Source organism: Mustela erminea, chromosome 6 (assembly GCF_009829155.1).
Source record: "Mustela erminea isolate mMusErm1 chromosome 6, mMusErm1.Pri, whole genome shotgun sequence".
NCBI lineage: Eukaryota > Metazoa > Chordata > Mammalia > Carnivora > Mustelidae > Mustela > Mustela erminea.
The window spans coordinates 42,208,053-42,232,234 of record NC_045619.1 but is presented as its reverse complement, the minus strand read 5'-3'; the positions used below and the strand labels follow the sequence as shown (position 1 = coordinate 42,232,234).

The 24,182-nt window shown below is 42.1% G+C and overlaps 1 long non-coding RNA gene across 5 annotated transcripts; it reads left to right on the top strand.

The window, feature by feature from the left end:
• Positions 1-262: 262 nt before the first annotated feature.
• On the top strand, positions 263-23,755 carry LOC116593112. 5 transcript variants are annotated; one of them, XR_004286755.1, is made up of 6 exons: positions 263-383; positions 2,698-2,829; positions 3,956-3,999; positions 4,288-4,416; positions 11,134-11,254; positions 23,590-23,755. It is a non-coding gene; the product is annotated as an uncharacterized LOC116593112 (long non-coding RNA). The 5 variants fall into 5 exon arrangements; XR_004286756.1 differs by lacking the exons at positions 2,698-2,829; positions 3,956-3,999 and adding an exon at positions 12,243-12,346; XR_004286754.1 differs by lacking the exon at positions 2,698-2,829.
• The last annotated feature ends 427 nt before the right edge of the window (positions 23,756-24,182 follow it).

Below are 24,182 nucleotides of genomic sequence, written 5' to 3'. Positions count from 1 at the left end.
GTACTCACCCTTCCACTCAGGATGTGAGATGCTAACACCCGCGAGGCGCAGCTCGGTGAATGACGCGTGACACCGGCGAGGCGCAGCTCGGTGAATGACGCAGGCGCCGCGGCGTCCCGCAAGCTACTGCTGACCTGCAGATGATTCGTCAGAAGGACGATGGCGGCTTCCCGCCTGCGGTTGACAGCGTGGAAAGCGAAACTGCGGATGAGGGAGGAGGGCTAGATCCGCACTCACAACCCGCTCGCTGCTTGCAGGGGAAAGGGCCTGCCTCAGCTGTTTGTGGTCCGGCCGAGAGGGCTGTGACCGTCCCTAACACGAGCGCGCCGTGTAATTTTCGTACGACTTCTCGCGGGGAAGCCAGTGTCGCAGACCCCACCCCGGTGAGTCGCCGCAGAGAGCTGGAAGGTGCTCCTACTCATCCCAACCCACGGCAGACACCGTGCTCAGCTCACGGGCTAACGACGATTAGATGAGATCGTGAACGTGACGCTCTTTGCAGACTGATGGACACATATTAAGGACTCAATGTCCACAGTTCTTATTGAGATATAAGCATTGTCTGGTGCAACCGGGTGGCTCCGTGGGTTGAACATTATCGACTCTTGATCTTGGCTCAGGTCTTGATCTTGGGGTCGTGAGTTCAAGCCCGTATTGGCTTCACACCCAGTGTGGAGACTACTTTTAAAAAAATAAATAAACAAAATACATACATACATACATACATACATAGGTATTGCCCCTGGAATAGCAAGTGATTATTTTTCATCAGCATATCTATTCCTATCATTGAGCCCACCCACATAATGAAAGAGAACTGCAGATAAGAGAAGGCAGAGGGTGAGGATCTTGCTTAACTTTGCATCCTTGCACAGTACAGTACGGAGTACTGGAAAGAGCATTGCTTTGGAATTCAGATAGACCTGAGTTTGAATCCTGACTTCACAACATACTCAAGTTACTCAACGTCTGTCTCAGTTTTGCCATCTATAAAATGGAGAGAAGGATTGTAAAAATTAGACATAATGTATAAAAAATACCTAGTCCGATGCCTGGTGTACCCAGGCTAGTAAGATACATCACAGCTCCAGCTTTCTCTGTTGGTTCTTCTTTGTGCCATTTATAGATTCCCTTTTAGCAAGTGCTTTGTAAAATAGCAAAGGCCTTGAAAACTAGCTGTAAAAGTAGCATAGGGTCACATGCTAACAAACATCATTTTTCACCAGAAAGAATGAGTGCACATAATTATTAGAGAACCCAGTGTGTCAGCATATCAACCATGCTTCTGACAGGTAAGATCACAGGTAAGTCCAGTCCCAGCCAGAATGGAAACATAGCATGAACTGGCTTTTTTAAAGACTGATTTATTTATTTGAGAGAGTGCACACGTGTGTACCAGTGAGGGGAGGGGTAGAAGGAATCTCAGGCAGACTCCCCACTGAACGCAGAGCCCAATGTGGGGCTCGATCCCATGACCCATGAGATCATGACCTGGCCTAAGCCAAGAGTCACACATTCAACCAACTGAGCCATCCAGGTGCCCCAGGAATTTATTTTAATTAACACACATCCTTCCCTTATTCCCACTAACTCCCCCTATGACTTTGTCTTCATTACCAACCAGGTCTTTCACACATGCACACACACATACACACCTGCATTCTTGGGTCTAGCCCCCCTCTTCTTTATATAGGTAGTCGTATGTGGCACAATGTGGTAGAAATGGCCTGAACTTTGAAGCTAGACACAATTAATGACTTCCTAAAAACCAATCTTCCTTTCAGACTGAAGCAGCTTTTCTAAGACCCAACCCAGCCTTTTCTACCATCTTTGTCAAGGCATGTATGGTCTCTCACCTAAACCTTTTAAAATACTTCAAGACTCCACTGCAGTGCAGTTCTGCTCGGTCCGTCCTCTCAGGGACTGCCACAGGAATCTGTACCTGGTATTTTACTTACTCCCCCGTGGAAGAACAAACCCATACTGTGAATATGAAAGCTATTAATATTATTGCTTCTGCTACCATTATAATGAAAGCTTATCTTTATGAAAGCATTGTGCTAAGGGCTATCAATACATTAGATTTTTATTTCTTCCAACTATAAAGTAAGTGTTATTTTTCCAGTTTTGCAAATGAGAAAATTGATACCAAGTTTGGGTAGCCTGCCCAAGGCTGTAAAGCTAGAATATTGCAGCTCCGGGACTGCACAAACAGGTTATTCATTCATATATCCATCTATTCATTCCCTCAACATTCAACAGATAGTTATTGAGTATATACTCTGTGTCAGGCAGAACCAAGTATATCAACAAATGAGATGGATGCCACTCCTGCCCTAGAGGGATTTGTCTTCAGTCTGACACCAAGTCCTGATTCTTTTTTTTTTTTTTTAAGATTTATTTATTTATTTGACAGAGAGATGGAGAGCATTAGCAGGCAGAGCAGCAGGCAGAGGCAGAGGGAGAAGCAGGCTCTCCTCTGAGCAGAGAGCCCAATGTAGGGCTCTCAGGACCTGGGATCATGACCTGAGCCAAAGGCAGACCAGACGCTTAACCCACTGTGCCACCCAGGCGCCCCACCAAATCCTGTTTCTTAACCACTAAGTGTACTGTCTCCCAAAGTAGAGTCTAAAGAGGTGTCCTGGCATTGTAGAATATACACTAACCTTGAAAGGACTCATAATTTGACTTACCTAGAGATAGCCTGAGGTTCCAAATCATCACCCTTCGTAAGCTAAAGGAAGAACTCCTAGAAGGGAGTTCAAGCTCTTCAAAGGAAAAACATTCAAGCTCTACTCGATTTGAGTACAGTGGAAAAAGTCAAGATCTGTAAGTATCAGCCACTCACAGTTGACCACCCTCCTTTTCCAGCACAAGGGTCCATCCTACCTGATGGAAGGCATTTCTAGCAGATAATTCAGTTAATTTCTTTGCCTCACTTCTAAAATTGTTTCTGTATCTGTCTCTCCCATCCCCAGCCAGGCCAGACAGGGAGGCTCCTACTTAGTATTTTAGTATGATTTTAGAAACACTGAGAAGCTAACTACTATCTCTTCCTCTAGGGCCTCTGCTCTGCACATCATTAGGAACATAGAGACTATAATTTGACAGGTGCCCCTAGGATGGGAAACTCCCCTACAAAACCGTAGTAATTCCTTACATACCCCAGATGCATCAGTGTTTCCTTCCACCCTTAGTGAAGATATTTTAAATGTAAATACTCTTCTAAAAGGCCATGTTCACACTAAGAGCCCATCTTTTCCTGGTGCCATTTGAGGGTGGGAGTAGTAGGGAAGTGGGGGTAGAGTTCCTTGTGGCGGCCAGAATTGAAGGAGAATTTGGAACATAGGGAGAAAAACACTGAAGACAGACCCTGTCCACATCTTACTCCCTATACCAAATTTGGGCCTCATTTTCAAAATTACAAGAGCCTCAAACCAAGGGTAACAAATTGAAATATAAGACCCTATTTTATGTCCTTACACTTCACTCACCACACGTACCAGCAGATAAAAATCTGACACATTTTAGAGGAGAAATATATAATTTCCATGGTACCAAACCATCAGTTATTTTTCTAGTTTTCAGAATATTTATTGTGACATTCTGACATGCATATCATTTTAAGGAGACAACTCAAGTTTCACAAAAGAGGCATTCTATATAAGAGTCCATAAGAAAATATAGCCTGTCTTCCACAAATAAAATGGGTTTCACTTAATATTCATTAAAGTGTGACTTGCTTTCGGCTCATAAATCTTGAAAACCACTTCTGGCCCCCTGCATTCTGTTTTCATTGGCTAACTCACTTTTTCTTTCCCTCAACACTTTATAGTTTGTGTTTAAATATGAGGCACAGCTGGTTTTGCCAGTGGGGGTTTCTGGTTTGGTTTTACAAGAAAACACAGAACAAAATCCTCAAAGAGTTACAACAGGTGTTCCATTTTCTCCTCAGAGTGAAGTAGTACATTGTGTAATGATGAGAAGCAAACGAAAAAGGTAAGATAATGAACTACCCAACATAGCAGGACAGAAAATACGAGATGCGGCTGCTCAGCTTTAGAGCAGCTGCCATGTTCTGCATCTTTATAGACGCACTCAGTCTGTCTGTCCCCTTTAAAGAAATTACCAATGATAAGGACACAGACTTGAAAATGAATGTCCACTTTCTCAAATTGGAGAGAGAGTGTGTGTGACAGGGCTTGGGGGTGGTGATGGCAAGGAAATTCTTAACCATAGCCTATTTTAAGCTTGTATATCATATTTCCCTTTCTGCTCACATGGCAGGTATGAACTAAGAATACTCTGTGAGGCCTAATGACCAAACAAATCAAGTTCCTCTCAAACAAGAGCAGTGGCAAAACCAAGGATTTGAGCATAAAGGACACTATATGTTAGAACCAACCTTGAGAATAGGTGAGTGATACCCTATACTGTGCTTAATTTTTAGAGAGTTCTTTTTTTTCTTTAAGATTTTTATTTATTTATGTTAGAGAGAAAGAGAAAAGGAAAGTGTGGGGAGGGGCAGAGAGAGAAAATCTTCAAACATACTCCCCACTGAGCACAACCTGACTTGGGACTCCATCCCATGACCCAGGAGTTCATAACCTGAGCTGAAATCACTAGTTGGATGCTCAACCGACTGAGCCACTCAGGTGCCCCCAGAGAGTTCTTTAATTAAGGAAAGTAACAGAAAGAAGAGTGATGATAATGATAATAGCTAGGATTTATCAATTGCCTTAAACGAATCAGGCACTGTTCTAAGCATTTTACTTATAGTAATTTATTTAATCCTGATAACAACCCTATGTGCAGGTATAATGGTTATCACCATTATTGGTATGAGAATCCTGAGGTCTGGGAGTGAAGTTCACACAATGAACAAGGAATGAGCCAGGATGAAATAGCAAAAGACGGAAGTCTTTGGACAAGCTTATAACTGTGTACCATGGGGAATGTTAACTACCCTCTTGTTCAGTGTTGTCTGTAGTCAGGTAGTAAGAAACACAGGTGATTTGGCCATCCAGGAATCTTAAAAGGTCTTTAGAAGTGTTAAACCTATTCCGAAATTTCCAATTACTCTGCCCACACTAACCACTAATTACAGAAAGTGCCAATAAACTTGTTCTATGTTCCTATTACTATTCCCAGTGCTCTAAACATATTATTCATGTAAGCTTCTCTTAACCCAACAAATGGGCACCATCATGATCTCATTTACATATTTGGAAACTGAGGAATGGCAAAGCTTAAAAATTTCCCACATTTAGACATATGGAATATGGTTTTTCCAGGATTCTAACCTGGGCTTTTATGGGTTCAGAACTTAGGGAAAGAACACACCTGTTTCATGCACTCTTCCTTCACATAAGGAGCACATATGTGTTGAAGGATAATCAACAATTGATGTCCAATAATGTTTGTTGAACTAGTTGACATTATCAAATATGAACCTTGATACTCAAAGACCCTCTTGTTTCCTGATTACACATAAATTGTCATTCATTTTGGAGCTGCAATGTCTCAAACGAAGAAATAATTACACGGAGAGAAATTCTATGCTCCTACGTAGCAGGCTTTTATTTACTCTCTATTCTCCGTGCCTGTTGGAAGCCCACTTGTTGTTTCAAAGCCTGGCATTCCCTTCTCTGGAAGACATCCCTGATCACTGCAGTGCACAGACTTTCTCATTCCCTCCTGTGTGCTCTACAGCCAGAGCTCTTCAAAAGTTCATGTGCGTCCAAACTACCTGGGGATACTGTTACGAGATAAATTCTGATTCAGTGGGGTTGGGATGAGGGCTGAGATTCTACATTTTTAACAACCCAGGGATGAGATTCTTGCCCAGGGACTACACTGAGTAGAGCAAAGCTCCGTATCACTCCATTGGTTAAAAGGGTTGGTTAGCACCCCACTCAACTTGCCAGGCTGTGAGTGGGCAACACCTCCTCCTTATTTATCTTTTTACCTTGCACAACATTCTACTTTAATTATTTTGAAGCACTCTTGATATTAGAGGTTCCTCACCACAGTCCTGTGGGATCTGCAGAACCAATCTTATTATCCTGGAGGAAAACTGGGGCTTGGGGAACTTGAAGAGCTTGCCCAGAGTCACCAAGTTATCCCAAGCTCTTGCCCATGGTCGGATTTTCAGGTTTAATTCGCTCAGATCCTGCCTTGTGTGCCTACTATCATTCTTAGCAGTAGAGCATGGGGGAATGGACATGCGTAGACATGTTGAGTGGTCACAGTGATGGGGAGTACCTGGCGGTTGGGGTACAGGACTTGTAATGGCTCCTGCACAGGACAGTCCAGCACAGTATTGTCTCACCCAAAATGCCATTGAAGGGAAACTCACAGAAGGCATTTGGTGTACATGTGATCGCTAAGCTGATGCTCAAATCTTGGCTTGAATCTTTCAGCAGCAGCAGTGCAGCACAGCTAGTGGTTAAGAGGCTGCTCTGGGACTTAGGATCTGCCCCTTAATGGCTCTTTGACCATGGCCATGTTAGTTCACCCCTTCTCTGTCCCTTCCTCTGCAAAGTGAAGATGCTATGATAGTATCTACTTTACCACATGGCAGGAAGGTTGAAATAAGAAACTACATATAAAGTACGCAATGAATTCTCAAAAACCACTAGCCATTTCATTATTACCATCACATTTTTTATTCTGCATGCTGTTCATTTCAAACAGAGTAATGGTTTGAAGGGTTAGTCATATCCCATCTAAATGAGGGAACAGCCATTTTGTCAAAGCCAGCATGGTTCACGAGGAAATGTTTGGAACCTGTGTCCCACAACACACACGCGTGCATGCACTTAGACAAGCGCAACTGTTCTGTATCTCCCTGGATGCCCAGGACCCCCATTTCACCCCCTAATAGGGTTAGAAGTAGGGATAGCACCTGACCTGCCAGAGCTGAGTGCCGTAGTTTTTTCTTTTCCTTTAACAAAACTCACTCGCTATTACATAATCATAATACCCTCCCAGGAAATGTATCTGTATTTTGGCAGAAGCCCTATACTGACACCATATCTCACTCAAAAAATTTTCAAAAGTTCTCGGGAGGTGGGACTGTTACTCACTTATGTTGTATGAGCCCTCTTTCTAGAAAGCTCTTTTAACCTCAGACATTTGATGAACTCTTACTCATATTTTAATTTCACATATAGTATACCCTGTGAGGTTTTCATTCCTCTAGCCCCTTGTCCTTGCCCCATCAAATAGCCAGAGCCTCTCCTCTGTGGTCCCATTACAACCAGCACCAGACCCCACTGCAGTGTATTGTTACTATCACACTTCTCCACTCCATACTCAACAAAGCACGCGCCCACCCTAACCCTTCCAAGCTCCTCCTTCCTCTGATTTATCTGGGGAAATCTGGGGCACAGGCTGCACCCCACTTCCACATTCCTGCTTGTTTACAGTTGTCTTTGAACCACTGAGTAACTGTCCCCAATTCCCATAACTTGATTATGCAGAGCAAAAATCTCTCTAAATTTCCAGACCACAGCCCCATTCTTGGAGGGGAGGAGGTCCACTGTCCAAAGGAGGAGTTCAATTCCAATTTCTAAGAATAGAGCCATCACACCTCGGTAAATTATGTCAAAAGGTCCCCACGTGTGAAAATGGTGACATTCATTTTTTGTTCCAATAGCAATGCTCCTCTCCCTTTATCCCAGCTTTGTTCAATCCCCAGTTCGAATCGTGCGTGGGTCTGCATCCAAACTACGCCAGCAGTTACTTAAAGGCAAGGACTGCACCACATCCACCTTTACACTTCTGGGGACCACTATGCTGCCTGATGCAAAAAGTCACGAAGAGGAAGAGGATGTGGGCTCTGAGCCCTTTTGACAATCTCCCTATCACTCCTCTTTGGCAACCAGTTCCCCAAATGTGGGAAATTCCAGCCTGCTGGGACCTTCTACTTGCCAGACCCTGAAGCAATTGGAAAGATGAGCTGTGGCAAATATAAAAGAAGATAGACACATTAAAACGGGCCTTGCATTTACACTTTGATTTACCTCTTTTTATGCAGTTTCAAGTGAGATCAAGACCTAAGCCAAGATCTAGAGTCCGACACTTAACTGACTGAGACACCAAGACACCCCTAGTTTTCCTTTTTAAATTAGTAAATATCTTGAGGGAGGTACTTTGAAACTGCAAATACTCTTCTCCAACTTCCATGCACCAATACCTGCCACAATTATTACTATAGTTTTCTAATGGTGATTTTCCTTTTCCCTCATCCCTTCTGCTAATTGGAATCCTCTGTAAGGAAGAATTGTTCCTTTTCCTCAATTCATTTATTCAATTATTTATCAATATTATTATGGATTCATGGATATTTTCCTCTGACTTTAATCTAATGCTATCATTATTTATTTTGTTTTTCAAGATAACCTAAATTTTTTTTAACGTTGGTAAGGGAACCATTAGCTTGGCCATTCTAACTCTTTTTCCTCATCTGTAAGGTGAAGATAATAATAATAATCATGCTGTTCTTCAAAGGTTGTTGTAAAGAGCGGTGCCTGGGTGGCTCAGTTGGTTGAATGTCCAATTCTTGATTTCGCTTAGGTTGTGATCTCGGGGTCCTGGATTGGGCCCCACACTCAGTTCTGCTTGGAAGGGAGTCTGCTTGGGGATTTCTCTCCCTCTCCCTCTGGCCCCGCCTCCATTTGTGTCTCCTCTCTCCCTCTCTCTCAAATAAATAAATCTTTCTTTTTTAAAAGGTCTTTGTAAAGATTAATAATGTCATGCATATAAAGCCCTCAGCTTATTACTTAGCCTCCAGTGGACTCAATGTATATTCGCCATAATGTCAGTACGATCAGCACATGAATATGTGTGTCAGATACAAACAGGAGCCAGTGGCACAGTGAAGTGTTGTCAGTTGTGGAACAGATGTCAGGAAGACAAATCAGGCAGGAATTCCATTGGGGAGCGGGAGGCACAGGACAGCTGCTCCACCAATATTGGGCAAATCATGTCCCCATCTGGAATACTGTTTCTTGTGGATATACATTGGAGGTCTGTCCGACTCTAACATTGTGTGACACTAACCTGTCTTAGATATATGGAAAAATTTGGTAACTCCCACTAAGTCAGGGAACAAATCAATAATGCTCCTACAATGACTTGAAGAAGGGACTTTCACAAAAGCATAATGTACGAATTTTTGGCCAGAATAGAAACAGAAATGAGAAAAAGTAAGGAAAATGACATATCTGGCTATTTTCTTGTCAGGCTAGTGTTTCCATCTCCTAGTAAAACTCTCATGATTTCCCTGCATTTGAGTGTTACATGTGGAATTGTAGAGTTTTTTTTTTGTTTTGTTTAGGATTTTTTTGTGTCATTCCTTTGGATTACAAAGATAAGCAACTTTTTTCTTGTAATTACATAATTGTGTTTATGAAAAAAAATGAAAACTTTTTTTAAGTGAAATAAATTGTGTTGTTTGGGTGTATCGTTCATTTGTATATCACCAGGGTCTGTGACAGTGCAGGTCACTTAGTGTGAGCTCAAAAAAATGTTGATTTTTTTTTAAAAGATTGATTGATTGATTGATTGATTGATATGCCAGCGAGAGAGTGCACACAAGCAGGGGAGAAGCAGGCAGAGGGAGAAGCAGGCTCCCCACTGAGCAAGGAGCCCGATGAGGGATTTGGTCCCAGGACCCTTGAAGCATTACCTGAGCAGAAGGCAGACCTTAACCAGCTGAGCCACCCAGGCTTTTCAAAATATTTGCTGATTAAATGAATGAATCAAGAATGAACAAATCATTCAACATATGCATTACAAAAGAAGGAAAAGCATTTCATTAAAGGATAGCAACAATATAATCACCCAAAAGGAGTTACAGAATAGAACCAGGCCAGGGTGAAGGTGAAAAATTGTTCCTCATCTCACATAGGTTAAAAGGTTCCAGAGTCATGTAGAGGGGGTTGCTGCTACCACTGTTCTCTCTCCAGCTTCCTCTTTGGAAAAAATACCCTTTAACACCAGGCAACAAACCTCGTGGGATGAATGAAAACCATTGGCCCACGGTCAATGGCATCTGTCACAGGCTCTGGGCCTTGTTCAGGTTCCACATTTAGTGTGACTCAGATGTTACTCCCTCCCAAAGTTAAGGACATGGATTTGAACCATTCATAAGCACCTCTGAAAATAACTTCAACATGCTCCATTAATACCACCTCCAGACATACTCCAAAATTAAATCCTGCCTTGTTTGTTTTCCCAACACCTGCTCCCTGACTGACCAAACTGTTTCACACAAGCATTTAACCTACTCTCCTCTCATGGAGAAACTCCAGCTACAGGAGCCACACTGGGGAACTGCCTTACAGGCAACATGTGAAGTCCTGGTGGTGCTGCTGAACCACCTCTTGCATCAGGTCCAGGCTGAACGGGCAGCAAGCAGCGTCACACAGCACGAGTCGCACTACAACGCAGGGGATGTGTCTGGGGCGATCGGACACCACGTAGTCTTCACCGTCTTCCGACTGGCTTCTCTCCCACTGCGCTTACGGTGCTGACCACAGGCTCCTGATCCCTATTGTGCTTTCTGACATCACACTTCTGGCCACCTCTGTGACTTGATGCCTAGTACCCCTAAGTGAAGGGGGTCAATAGGTTAAACAGTAATCATCATCATTATTATCCCATAGTGTTATTAACATTTAATAAGATAATGGATTCAAAATTAGGGGTGCAACAAATGTTGATTTTCCTTCCCTTGTCCACAAACCTATCTGAGCAGATCAAGGAAGAAAAGGAAAATAAGAAGTAAAAATGGTTAAGAATTAGGTTTTAAGTCCCATTCCCACTTCTCTTTTTTTCCTAGTTCAGCAGAAACTATGACAGACCAAAGAAGGTCAAAGAATCCTTATGTGGAATTGCAATGAAGAGTGTGATGAAATATTCTAAATGGCACGCATGTTCTCAAAGGAGTAGGCAACGCGGGGGAGAATTCAGGGCCAGTAAATGGGTCCTTTTCATGCCCAAGTTCTGTAGATTTTAGACCTTGCCTGGCTATTTCTCAGGAAAGTTATAGGGGGGTGGAGTATGGGGAGAAGAGGAATGTTCCCACTCCAGTTACAAAATTGTTTAATTTCACTTGCAACTCAGGAAACCCAGAACACAGAAGAGAGACCACTGAAAATTTCATGCTGTTTCACCTTTTCACTGTCTTTACTGTAAACACGTGTCGTAGTAGGAATATTGACAGTTCACGACACAGTAAACACAGGTGAGCAGTTCTGCAGAATTTGAGAGTGAGGGAGAGAACAGGACATGTACACAGCTGTAGCCCAGTGTCATCCCATGGTCATTATTTAATACAGATGAATTATAGAGTGCCACCAGCAGAAGATAGAAGAGATATGACCTTAGTAGAAAATAGTGACCTTGCAAAACATAGGCGGTAAGAAAAGCAAGGAAATGATTGCCACAAAAGTCACAATAGCTGTTACCTATAAGGGGGCGGGGTGTGGTCTAGAAGGTAAACAAAGGAGGGGCTTCTGGGCTTGCCATGGTCCATTTCTTGATTGACGGGTGTTCATTTTATAATTATTCATTATACTATACGTTTATGTTTTCTGTTTGCATGTTCTGTTTCATAATTTTTAAAAGGTTAAAAAAAGAAGGAAAATAATACCCCTCCCATCATTAAGGGGGGAAAAAACCAGTTTACTGCAGAGCTTAGCACTAGGTAATTTCAACATCTTCCTCAGCTGACATCCATTTTCCTCCCATAGGTGGTTTTCTGGAAGAGAAAGAAGAGGTGGATTTTTGAGGAGTCACAAGTAGACTGCCATTAACACTCCAGAATAGATGACTTACCACAGACAGTTTTAGTACTAGAGTATGTTTGGGATAGGTTTTTTAAAGTCCAATTATTCTAGAGTTAGAATTCAGTGAGGCTCCATAAGATACTAGAAAGTTCTCCAAGAGGTAGGCAGTATTCACAAGTCAGAGTCATCAGGCACAAAGACAGTGGATACAAATGGGCTTATGAAATCATCAGAAAAAAAAAAACACACAAAAATTTTAAGGAGTTACTAAGAACTCAGCTGCTCCGATTCAGGGCATAGCGGGGCCTGGGGGCCTGCATGTGAAGAAAATCCTTCCTGTGTTTGGCATCTGAGTGACTCACCCAGAAAACCATCCACTGCATGCAGCAAAGAGGAAATGAATCATGGAAGCGTCTGACCTTTGCCCTTGTCATCTCGCTACAGGGAAACCACCCACAGACAGTCTCAACAGGCTGGAGACAGGGCAGTCAAACAAGGCATACAAAAAATGATGCAAATCCATTGGCAGAAGAAAGCAAGATAATCAGGTCAGGAGAATGCAGCTGAGGGGCTGAGAATACAGAGTAAGAATTGATTTTCTGAGAAAACTTAGAAGTTGAACTACCATCACAGACGATCTGGCAGTATCCACTGGCATGTTGTCTTAAGCAGTTATCTGAACATCTTCCACCATTAGCTGGGATGGGGGTGGAAAAGCACCATAGAGGGGATCAATGACCCAGTGCCCCCTTGGAATCCCCATCCTATGTTTGGTATTTAGAGAATTTGCTTGGCTTGCTTCAAGGAAGTAGACCAAACTCATACAAGTAGGAAAGTTGTAATGAATTTTTTTTTAAGATTTTATTTATTTATAGGCAGAGAGGCAGGCAGAGAGAGTGGGGGAAGCAGGCTCCCTGCTGAGCAGAAAGCCCAATGCGGGATTCGATCCCAGGATCCTGAGATCATGACCTGAGCCGAAGGCAGAGGCTTAACCCACTGAGCCACCCAGGCACCCCAATTGTGATGAATTTGACAGACTCATTTACACTGAAGCAGATGCGAGCTAAATGTCTGCTCCAGAAAGGTAGAGTTTACAATAAGTGGTGGAGGAGCCCTAATGCAATCCGAAGAATTATCCACAGCCACAGTCCAACATTCAGGTGTGATTGTAGTTTTAAACAAACTCAGCACGCCTTCAGAATGCTAATCCAAAAGCCAAATATAGTTCATCCAAAAACGTGTACAGAGTAGAAAGCCAACACCCAGGAGGAGAAGGAAAAGCTCTCCTTGCTTAGGGTTATGAGCACAAGTGCTTCTGCGACAGCCTCTCTCCTCACCAATCAATAGCCAGGATATTGGTGACCACCTGGTGAGCTGCCGCTGTCAAAGGCATTTCCCTCTCTCCAAGGTGAGCTTTTTAATGCAATTTATTGCCTTATATGGGTCTACAAATAGATTGGGGTCTTAGATACCTTATTATAAAATAATATACCATTCCTCCAAGAAATTACCCAGGCCTTTGCCCTTGGAGTGAATTTGGCTAAGAAACCTTGCCCTTGCTGGTTAGGAGAGTGGGAATTAGGTGCTCACATGCCACATAGCTTAACTCAGAGCTCTGATCTGTGCCTGGGAACTCAAACTGTAGAGGACATTAGGACACAAATGGTGTTCAGGTCTGAGCTCAAGAATGCAGGTTGGGGCAAACCTTAGACCCTTTCCTTTCCCTTCCACCCTCACTTCCCTCTCTGGCCACTTTTGTATTCTCTCCTCTTATCCTCACCAACATTAGCCCACTTCATTAAATTAGAGAAAGGAGTTTAGTCATTTCCAGGTAGGCAGGCAGGATTCCTTGGTCCGCACCCTATTATTGCCCTGAGCATTTACTGATGAAAATGGAAGTGATTCAGTCTTCTCTCACAGCACAGAGGCGCAGTATGATCTATGAGCCTTTGAGGGCTGCTAAATGATTTACATACAATTGGTATCAGGGAGTCCTGCTATCCTCTTCCCACTTCCTTTATGAACTTCCATCCTAGCAGTATTTTCAGCTAATGAGCTAGTATATTTTCTGTAACTACAGTAATAATTTTTTTTTAAAACAGCTGCCATCTATTCAATACTGACTGTAAGCTAGGCACTCTGCTAACGGTTTTATAGACATTAATCCTGTTAATCTTCATAGTAACCATAGCATAGAGGTACTATTTCTATCACTACCTTATAAGTGGGGACTATAAGTTAGAGAAATTGTGTCACTTGCCCAAAATGAAGCCAGCTGGTAAAGGAACCAAGATTTAAGCCTAGGGCTCTTCCACTTTACAATCTAAGCTCTTCACTATCACACTGTATGGGTCCTCTAAGGCCGGGGGCAGGAGAAGAAACAAGTGAACTGTATTTGTTGCCACACTGCCTTGGGTCACCTTTTCCTTACACTCAGGTATGTAATCATAATAGGCAGTAGAGGGGAAACATAATAAAGTCTTATTTCCACGCGGACATCCTACCTGTCATCTGCACATTTTCTATATTTCTTTCTTATGTGTAAAAAATGAGAAAGGAAGAAACCTAGCATCAGAAGTGGTAGCAGCCTGACTTCCCTCTTCCTGGATAATGGGGAATTTGACCTTTCTGGAAAGAGTATCTTTCAAGCTTGACCAATAAAAGCCCCATCAGAAACACCTCATCAAGCACACGTTGAAAGAGACCAATTGAGTTCAGCCTCTCATTTGGAATTCATCTTCTGACCTTCTGCTGGGAACAACAGTAAAGATAATACAAATTACTCTCTCAGCTTCTACCTCCATTTTTAACCTGAACTAACCTATCAACAATGTACAGAGCATCTGTCATATGCATTGGGATTAGAGCAGTCATTGGGTAGCAATCATGGAAGAATTAAACAGTCTGTCTTTAATGAATACGTGTTCCCCACAGCTTGGCACTTGGGAGCTGGTTTCATCTATTGATGACATAAAGTATAGAACAGTTGGTTTCTGATTCCAGAACCCACTATATTCAAAACAACATTTTTTAGAAATTAGCAGATTAGTGACTCAGGATTTCCTTTGACTAATCAGGGTTCTGGCTACAGGATTGGAGAAAGGACATTCCAAAGACAACTCAATGTTTAGCTTTTAAATGAGTATCGCAGTAGTTGGAAATCTTCCAGGGAAAACTAAAATCTTTGGGAGAAGGGAAAGGAATCGTCTTGATTCTCGTCGGCTGATTTGGTTTAAACCCCATATCATATCAGGAATTTTTGTCCTTAGCAACACATGTTTTAGAATCAGACAGATCTGGTGCAAGCCCTGATTTCCCACACTTACTATCTCTAACTTGGGCAAGTTTTTTAACCTGAGTAGCCGTCTCCATCTATAAAATGGGTTGTGAGAACAGAATGCATCTTCTATGTAAAAGACCAGCACAGAATGAGAACTCACTATATGGCAACTTAAAAAAACTGACATTCACACTGCATTTTTCCAGTCAACCAGTTTGAAAACTAGATGCCAAAGATGCAACGGCCTGTGCAAGATAAGGCCGCACAATAAAGACTCACCACCAAAACCCTGGCAGATTTTACTAAAGGAAGGAGGAGGCATTTCTTTCCAAGGAATTTCACCCATCTCACACTCCCCATGGACCTGAAAGGGGAAACCCATTTGAGACACCGATGGATGAAGATGGAAAACTTGCCCTTAACTGTGGCAGAGTGAGAATTCACCAAGATAATCAACAATAACTGGCTCAGAGAAAAAGCCTTTTGAATTCAAACCCAGCTAATTGGCGGAAAAGAGCAGGTCAGACAAAGGGAGCCGGGGTTCCATGTGGAACTGGAATCTGAGTTCCAGTTAACCCAGATTCATTAAACAACTTAAACCAAAAGACTTGAACCATGGAGATCGCTTACATCCAGATCTCTGGATCAAATAACTTCTTCCCAAAATAAAGCCGGTGGGAAACTTTCAAGAAGAGTTTGATAATCTCAAAACAAAACATTAATGGCAATTGTTACATGTTTTATCCCAGCTGTCAATCGTATCGTGGACTTGGCATGGGGAGAATCACCAAAACTTGCCCAAATTAAGTTTCATTATTAGGGATGTATAATTGATTTCCTAATGAAACTGAGATACCCACAAGTAACATAATGAAGGTTAAGGAAAAAAGCAAAAGCACTAAAAACTCCATTCTGAGTCTTATTGATTAGAGTCAGATAAAACAAAAATGTAAACCAAATCTCAGTATACAAGTCAAAAGAAATAAAATGGGGGAGGAGAAAGGAGAAGAATAAGGAACAAAATGAGCCAAAGAGACAATTGCCAAGTTCTCACAGCATCTACAGAGAAGGGGAGGAGCAAACATAGAAGCTGACAGGAAAAGATTCAAGAAGGAGAGTGTGGGAAAATGTGAAAGTGCCTTGAGGAGGAGCCAAGTTTTAGTGGGTGGGAGAGATGAAATGATAACATCTGTTGCCGCCTAAGCTCTGAAGGGAAGAATCAAGAGTCTCCTGAAGACCTTTGAAGAAAGGAGAGGGCTCCCGGAAATGGGGCAGAGGCCACGCCGTGTGAGCTTCAGGTGGGAAGAGCCTCACTCATCACAGCAGTGGGCTACAGACTGTAGTTGTGAACAACATAATAATAATAAAGGCTTGTCTCACCCCTGCATAGAGGTGGGTTTTTTTTTTTCCCCTTCTGAGGTAATCTGTGTGGAGAATAACTCCCACATATTTCTTTCACAGCTGCTCTTATCCGCAGGGAAATGACATGAATGGGTTAACCTGGTCATAGCAATAGAACATGGAGGGGGTGACTGAGAGGTAGTGGGGCCCCCCCTCAGCTGAGTCAGCTAGGTTGTGGCAGCTGGAAGCCTGGAGATGTGATATGCAGCTCAGCTGGTCCATCTGTTGTCTGAGGGCTCTGGTGACCTGTCTTCCCCTGAGATTCAAGAGATTACCACACACTGGCAGCTTCCCATACTTCTCAGCTCCCTAAGACAGTCACGTGCCCCAGTAAAGTCTCCCAAAGCAAGGCTATGAACCTCATCTTATTCTAAGCAGGCTCTTACCCATTCCTCACCCTTGTTTTCATTTCCCTTTTCACTTGGGTGAAAGGAAACAATTCCAGATTTTGGTATTTGAAAAGACACTTCTAACTGCCAGCTTGACACCTCCACCTGGATATCTCCTATTAAAGACATCAAACATGAACTCTTGATCCTCCCGAAGTGTCCCCCTTTCACTGGATGGCAATGGCATCTTCTTCAGTCCCTTCTCTTTCACTGGCACCCCGCATCCGGTCCATCAGCAAACACTACCAGTTCACCACCAGAATATACCCAGACTCTCAGCACTTCACAGCACCTCCATTATCCCTCACCAGGAGAGTTGCTGTAGCCTCCTAACAGGTCCCTGCTTTTCTGCCCTTGTCCTCCGTCCTGTGACATGGTGGGCCAACTGACACAGGTCATGGCGCCTCTCTACTCAGACCTTCCAGTGATGTCCAGTCGCAGCTGGAGTAAAAGCGAACGTTCTTACCGTGACCGAAAGGGCACTACACACTCTGACCCCCAGTGCCTCTTTTACTTTATCTATTTCTACTGTCCCCTTTCCTCACTCCAGGCCACCCACTGGCCCCCGTTCACTAGGTATACTAAGTATACCTAGAGTTCCTAGATTTAGTAAATAAAAAACTGGACAGTGTGATTTTTTAGTACAAGTGTCCCCCAAATATTTTATGGCACATACTTCTATTTAAAACATAATAGGGGCGCTTGGGTGGCTCAGTGGGTTCAGCCTCTGCCTTCAGCTCAGGTCATGATCTCAGGGTCCTGGGATCGAGCCCCGCATCGGGCTCTCTGTTTGGTGGGGAGCCTGCTTCCCTCTCTCTCTGCCTGCCTCTCTGCCCAATTGTGATCTCTCTGTCAAATAAATTGGTGAAATCTTTAAAAAAAAAAAAAAAAAAAGGTAGGGTTGTTCATCGGAAATTCATACTTCCTGTATTTTCTCTGGTGAGCCCAGGGACACCCCCACCATGAGCCCTTTGTACTACTTGTCCCCGCGCCCGGAACACCCTTCCTCTGAGATTTCTGTGGCTCGCTCTTTCACCTACTTCAGTCTTTCGCTCAGACATCACTTTGGGGAGGCTGGCCCCAGTCACATGAGAAACCATACTCGGGTTCTTCCTATCCCCTTTTTTCTCTTTATTTTTCTCTAAAACATAATTTACATAATTTACTCCACCAACTGAAATGTAAACTCAATGAGGGCAAGGTGGGTGTCTTGTTTGTTTGTTTTTCTGCCTGGATCACTGCTCTGTCTCTAGCACCTAGAACAGTACCTGACACCTAGTAGACCATTGATGAATGTTTGTTGAATGAATGAACAAACCTCTTAAAGCTGTTCATAATAAAGCAGCCGACAACAAATTGCCACTGATTCAAGGATTTTTAGACTCCTCCTTCCATCCATGTTGAGATTCCTAAAGAAGCCCACCCCATCCGTTTCCAACAGTGCCACCCCAGAATGAATCACCTTTCTCAGCTACCCACAAAACAGATCGTCTTGTTTGATACCGATTTTAAAGAAAATGCCAAACGTCATAAAATATAGATAATGCATTAACTTACTTTGCTGTGCTTTACAGCTCACAAAACACCTTCACCTCGTGAACTCCTTTGAAAGGCCTTAAATACAAGAGAATCAGATTCATAAAGACCAATTATTTTCACAAGAGGAAAATTTGGTTTTCATCATAGCAATTACATTCGCAAAGACAATACTCAATCCAACCCAAAATAATTCAGCCCAATTTCTGCCGTACTCACCCTGCTGAAAATGTTCTCTTTCGAATCCAGTTGAAACTGTTAATGCTGTAACAAATAACTTATGAAAACATATTTGCAGTAGATAACACCTTGACTTTGTATGTATGTATATGTCATATATGTGGTTGTGTGTGTGTGTGTGTGTGTGTGTGTGTGTGGTTTTAAGAAATTAATAACCTGCATCACCTCTCCTGAATAATGCTAGCCCAATTAATCATTAAACATATGAAGGTGTTATGATCATCAAAGTTTCTTCGGTGTTTACATTAGAGCATGAGAAAAGTATCTATTGCTATATCTTTCAGAACGAGCAATGTGCAGCTGCTCTTAATTTTCAACTGGAGGGGGAAAAGGCATTGAGGCACATCTCTGATTCGCATACCCCCAAACCATTCTCCTTGAGTGTTTCTGAACAAACTAGGGGACACAGTTGTGTCTTAGCCTTCCTGCGGCGGTGGTTCCTAGCCTCAGCTACACATTCAAGTCACGTGGAGAGTGTTAACAATCACTTACTGATCCTTCAATCCTACCCCAGAGAATCTAATTGATCTGGCCAGAAGCCTGGATCCTGGGAGTTTGAAAAGCTCCCTAGGTGAGTCTAGGAAAGAGCCAAGTTTGAGAACTACGATTTAAAGTTTCCCAAAAATTGCACGGTGGAAAGAAGCCCTTTTTGGTTTTCAGTGAGACACCACATTTCCAGGTTTCAAAAGCTCATCTCCAGATTATAGTGAAGTAAATGAGTTTGAAGGAGTGGGGGAAAGCTGCTCTGATTTTATCTAAAATCAATGTGTACTGTTTGAGGGGAAAAAAAAATTATCCAGGCTTTAATATAAACAAGAGAAGTTTCAGTTCAGCAGCCCTGGGAAACTCCCCAATTTAACGTAGCCTTTCAACGACTCTCACGTGCATTAACTGTGGCAGTAGAAATAACTGACAATGTGCTCTTTATTCACACCAAACACGCCAGTGGACTTCAAAAGAAAATCAACATTTACGGTTTAATTACTGTTTATTCCCTGTATTCAAATCAGCTTTCTTTGGCTGCCCCCTTCTAAATACTCAGAAGGGGATTTAATCATCTGATCTAATTCTTCCAAAGAATAGAAAGTTATCATTATGACAGCACAATGAAAAAAAATCATTAAACAAATAAATGAGAAAGAAACTGTATGAAGCGTAACCACATTGGGTATTTTTTAAAGCCTCTGTAAGATAAAACAGTTCATTTTTTGAAAGATAGTAATTTAGGGGTTAAAGCCTGATTTCTCTTTTTTTAAAGATTTTCATTTATTTATGAGAGAGAGAGAGGTGGGGAATGGCCAGAGGGAGAGGGAGCAGCAGGCTCCCAGCTGAGCAGGGAGTCCTATGTGAGACTTGATCCCAAGACCCTGGATCATGACCTGAGCCAAAGGCAGACGCTTAACTGACTGAGCCATCCAGGCAACCTTTTTTTTAAAAGATTTTATTTATTTATTTGAGAGAGAGAGAGAGAGAAACAACCTGACTCCTCTTTCTTAACTGAGTTTCAACTTATTATGTCTATGCTAACAAAATGAAATGCATCAATAAAAAATATTAGTGCTTAAACTCAATGTGGTACCATCTACACCAGTGCTATCCAATAGAAATATAATGGAAGCCACTTATGTAATGCGAATTTCCTGGCAGATGTATTAAAAAGTAAATAAACAAACAAAAAAAGTAAACAGGGACAGGTGAAATTAACTTTTCTAATTTATTTAGCTTTAACCAAATATAGTCAAAATACTATTACTTCAATTAAATCATATCAAAAATCATCAATAAAATTCTCTACATTTTTTTTGTATTAAAAAATAGAGAATCCCATATGTATTTTATATGTACAGCATGTCTCAATGCAGGCTAGCCCCATTTCAGAGCTCAATAGCCCCATGTGAGTAGGTACTAGAGAGGGTAGGTCTCTAGCCAACACAATAGCCTGAAAATTAAAGTGAGTATTTTCCCTTTTGGTCTTTACTTTTTGGCAAAGCACCTTTAGTTGTGCTAAACAGAATGCGGGCTTGGTGACAAATGACCCATGCTGAGTACTTTCTACCCTTTAAATTTTTTGCGCAGCTTTGCTGGAAATGGAAGCTCCAGTTTGGCCCTTTTCTGCACTAGTATAATTCATGTTTGCTTTTCATTAGGCAAAAAGAATGATTCTGACTCAGCCTGGTTCTTAGTTACCCCTGAAAACTGATAGCACTTGTCTCCAACATATGACCTATCCATGTAGACACAGTTGTTTTAACACTGTCTTTCCCCTGGTTAGTAGCATTTGTTGATTACACTGGAATGGCTCTCTCTACTTTTGTTAGCTGTCATATACTGGGATTTTGCAATTTTATTACAATATCCTGACAACATAGCCTCTTAAACAGTCCAAGGGACTACCACTGTAGACAATGCTTTTACAACTTAATGTTTTTACAATAAGTTAAGCTTAATCTTAACTTTCAATGACCTAGGCAACAGGACTTGTTCAAATTTAACCCAGGTCAACTTCCCATAATATCTAGAAGAGATCCAGGCAATCTTTACCTAGGCCTCTCTCCACACACTCTTTGAAGTTACATTATTTCTTAATCACCCTTCAGCCATTGGTAAATACACTGCCTTCTCCAAATCAAACAAAAGCTCTCCATGTTCTCCAGCTAGTAGATGATGTCAGAAGAAAAAAGTGAAGGTAACATTTATATTTATGCCACAAGTCAACACATTGTGACCCTCGCCTCAGGCTTCAGGGAAAGCAGATCAGAAAACTAACGAAGGCACAGTTTGTCACAAGAATGGATTTCAAGAATTCAGCTATCAGTTTTGTCATTTAGCGAGATCACTGGAGTGTAGTCATTGTGCACTGTGCAAATATAATTTGCCTTCTTTGCAATGGCTTCATTTTTTTCATGCACAAAGCTTTGCATTTTAAAGGATCTTTGCACATAGCAGAGCCCTGAGAAGAGGGATGAAGAATTCTGAAGGCTCAAGGACATATTTTTCCATCTTTTCTCAAGAATACAGTCTCACCACTGGAAAGGATTTATATTTTGACATACACAATGCACACGAAACCAGAATAAGAATCTGCCATGGATGCCTATTACTTATACACCAAACCTGAACTCCCTCCAAAGTCTGACCTCATACAACCCATCATTCTGTCTCACTACTTGCTTTCATATAATCTTCCCTCCAATCAGGATGGTTTCTCTACTACCCCTCACCTAATCCCTTCGCTCCATTCACATACGTAGTCCTGCCTGTATGCCATTACCCATTGTTTTCCACACACCTGGAATACCCTCAATGCTCAGGTCAACTCATAAGTATCAGCGAAGGTATTCACTTTATACCTTATCACTTCTAGGCTTGGGTTTGCGAGGCTAAAATTCCCAAGACCCGTTTGTCCCCATCACAGTAACCATTGCCTGGCTTGACACTGTAATCTAATTAGCTAGGATTCATGCAGGAATGTTTCACTGAAGTAGAAGAGGCACTTTTTATTCTCAATCGCTCTGTATAAGGAAAGGGGATATTTCAAGGAAAGGCTAGCTGCATACACATGTAATTTTTTAAGGAAATGTCTGGGGTTTTTAAATTGTAATAAGATACATTAACACAAAATGTATCATTTTAACTGTGTCTAACGGTTCAGTTCAGTGGCATTAAGTACAGTCATACTGAAACCATTATCACCATTCATCTCCAGAACATTCTCATGTCAAACTTTCTCATCTCAAACAGAAACTCTTGGGCGCCTGGGTGGCAGAGTCAGTTAAGCATCGGACTCTTGGTTTCAGCTCAGGTCGTAATCTCAGGGTCTTGAGATGGAGCTCAAGACAGTTTGGGGCTCTGTGTCAGAGTCTGCTTGGGACTCAATCTCCTTCTCCCTCTGCCACCCCCCACCCTGGCCCCTTAAGTAAATAAATAAACCTTCCTTCAGTCTCTATGAATGTGACTGTTCTGGGTACCTCATATAAATGGGACCATGTGTATTTGTCCTCCTGTGTCTGGTTCATTTCACTTAGCATACATCTCCAAGTTTCATCCATTTTATAGCATGTATAAGAATTTCCTTCCTTAAGGCTGAAGAATATTCCATTGTGTGTATACACCACATTTTGTTTATCCATCGATGAACAAACCATCAAAGAAAAGGGCTTACTTGCCCTTTGAAGCTTCTTAACCTCTTCTTCCCATCTCCCTCATGGCAAAGTAGAAGTCCCATAATTTATTAAAACACACACATGCACAAGTTTCCATAGCAGCTTGCTATTTAAAGTTCACAAATAGGTCTTTTGAACATTTGGAGACTATTTGATTTCCCAATCCCAGCTATCTCCTACCCTGATCAATCTTACATTTGTTAACAATGAACTGAATTCAGTTTTCAATCCCAGCTGCCCTGACTGCTTCTCACTCAACTTGGGTATAAGACTGGATTTTCTGAAATCTCCTTTGCTGATGATAGAAATTAATTTTTTAAAGATTATTTATTTGAGAGAGAGAGAGAGTTTGAGAGAGAGAAAGAGAGAGATCATAACGGGGGTAAAGGACAGAGGGAGAAGCAGACTCCCCGCTGAGCAGGGAACCTGACACAGGGCTCAGTCCCAGTACCCTGGGATCATAACCTGAGCTGAAGGCAGACACTTAAGGACTGAGCCACCCAAGTATCCCTAGAAATTAAACAATTTCTAGGGATCCCAAGTATCCCTAGAAATTAAACTCTTAAGTCACATGTAAAGAGACACTAACGTCCTATGGAGGGAGCTTTTCAGTACCTGCCCTGATCACTTCTCATTCATATTCATCCCTCCTTTAACTCACATCTTTGTGTCATTATCATTATTATTATTACTAGTACTTTAGGGCTTTCCATGGCAAGCAGCATTAAATTCTATTCTGTATTATTATTTCCTTGATTTGTCTTTTCATTTTGTCTTCCCAGCTCCAGTATAAATGCTTCAAAGCACGTTCTGGATCTTGTTTCTTTTTATGCCCGGTCTATACCATAACACAGGACTCGTTTGTTGGCCCAAAGAAAATACCGTCTGACTCCTTAATTGCCTGAGGTTCACAGCGGCTCACATTGTGGGTTCTCAATAAAACATTAAGCAAGAATCTCTTTCTCCGTGGGCTCAAATGAATCATACTTGAATTTTACACTTTCTTCAGATATCCTGACTCACTAACTCAAATAGCTAACCATCGATCTGACCACACTTAGTAACAAAGCAAGGGCACGGGTAAAGCATGCTTCTTGCTGTCTCACACCTTGGGTGTGCTGCATTCCTAAAATTACTTAAATAGATTTCACGCTGTCTTAGAAACGCCAGGCAACAAGCACCCAGCAAGTGGGCAGCCATGGACAGGGGAGGTACTTGAAGGTACAACAAGTCATTCTTCAGGGAGGGACCCAATTGTGAGTAAGAAACAAGTTTTCGGTAAGTCCACTTCAAGAGCAAGGAAAGAGGCCACAGATGCCAAAGCACAAAGACTTAAGTGAACGGAAATGGTGTCCACCTCCATGGCGTGATCTAC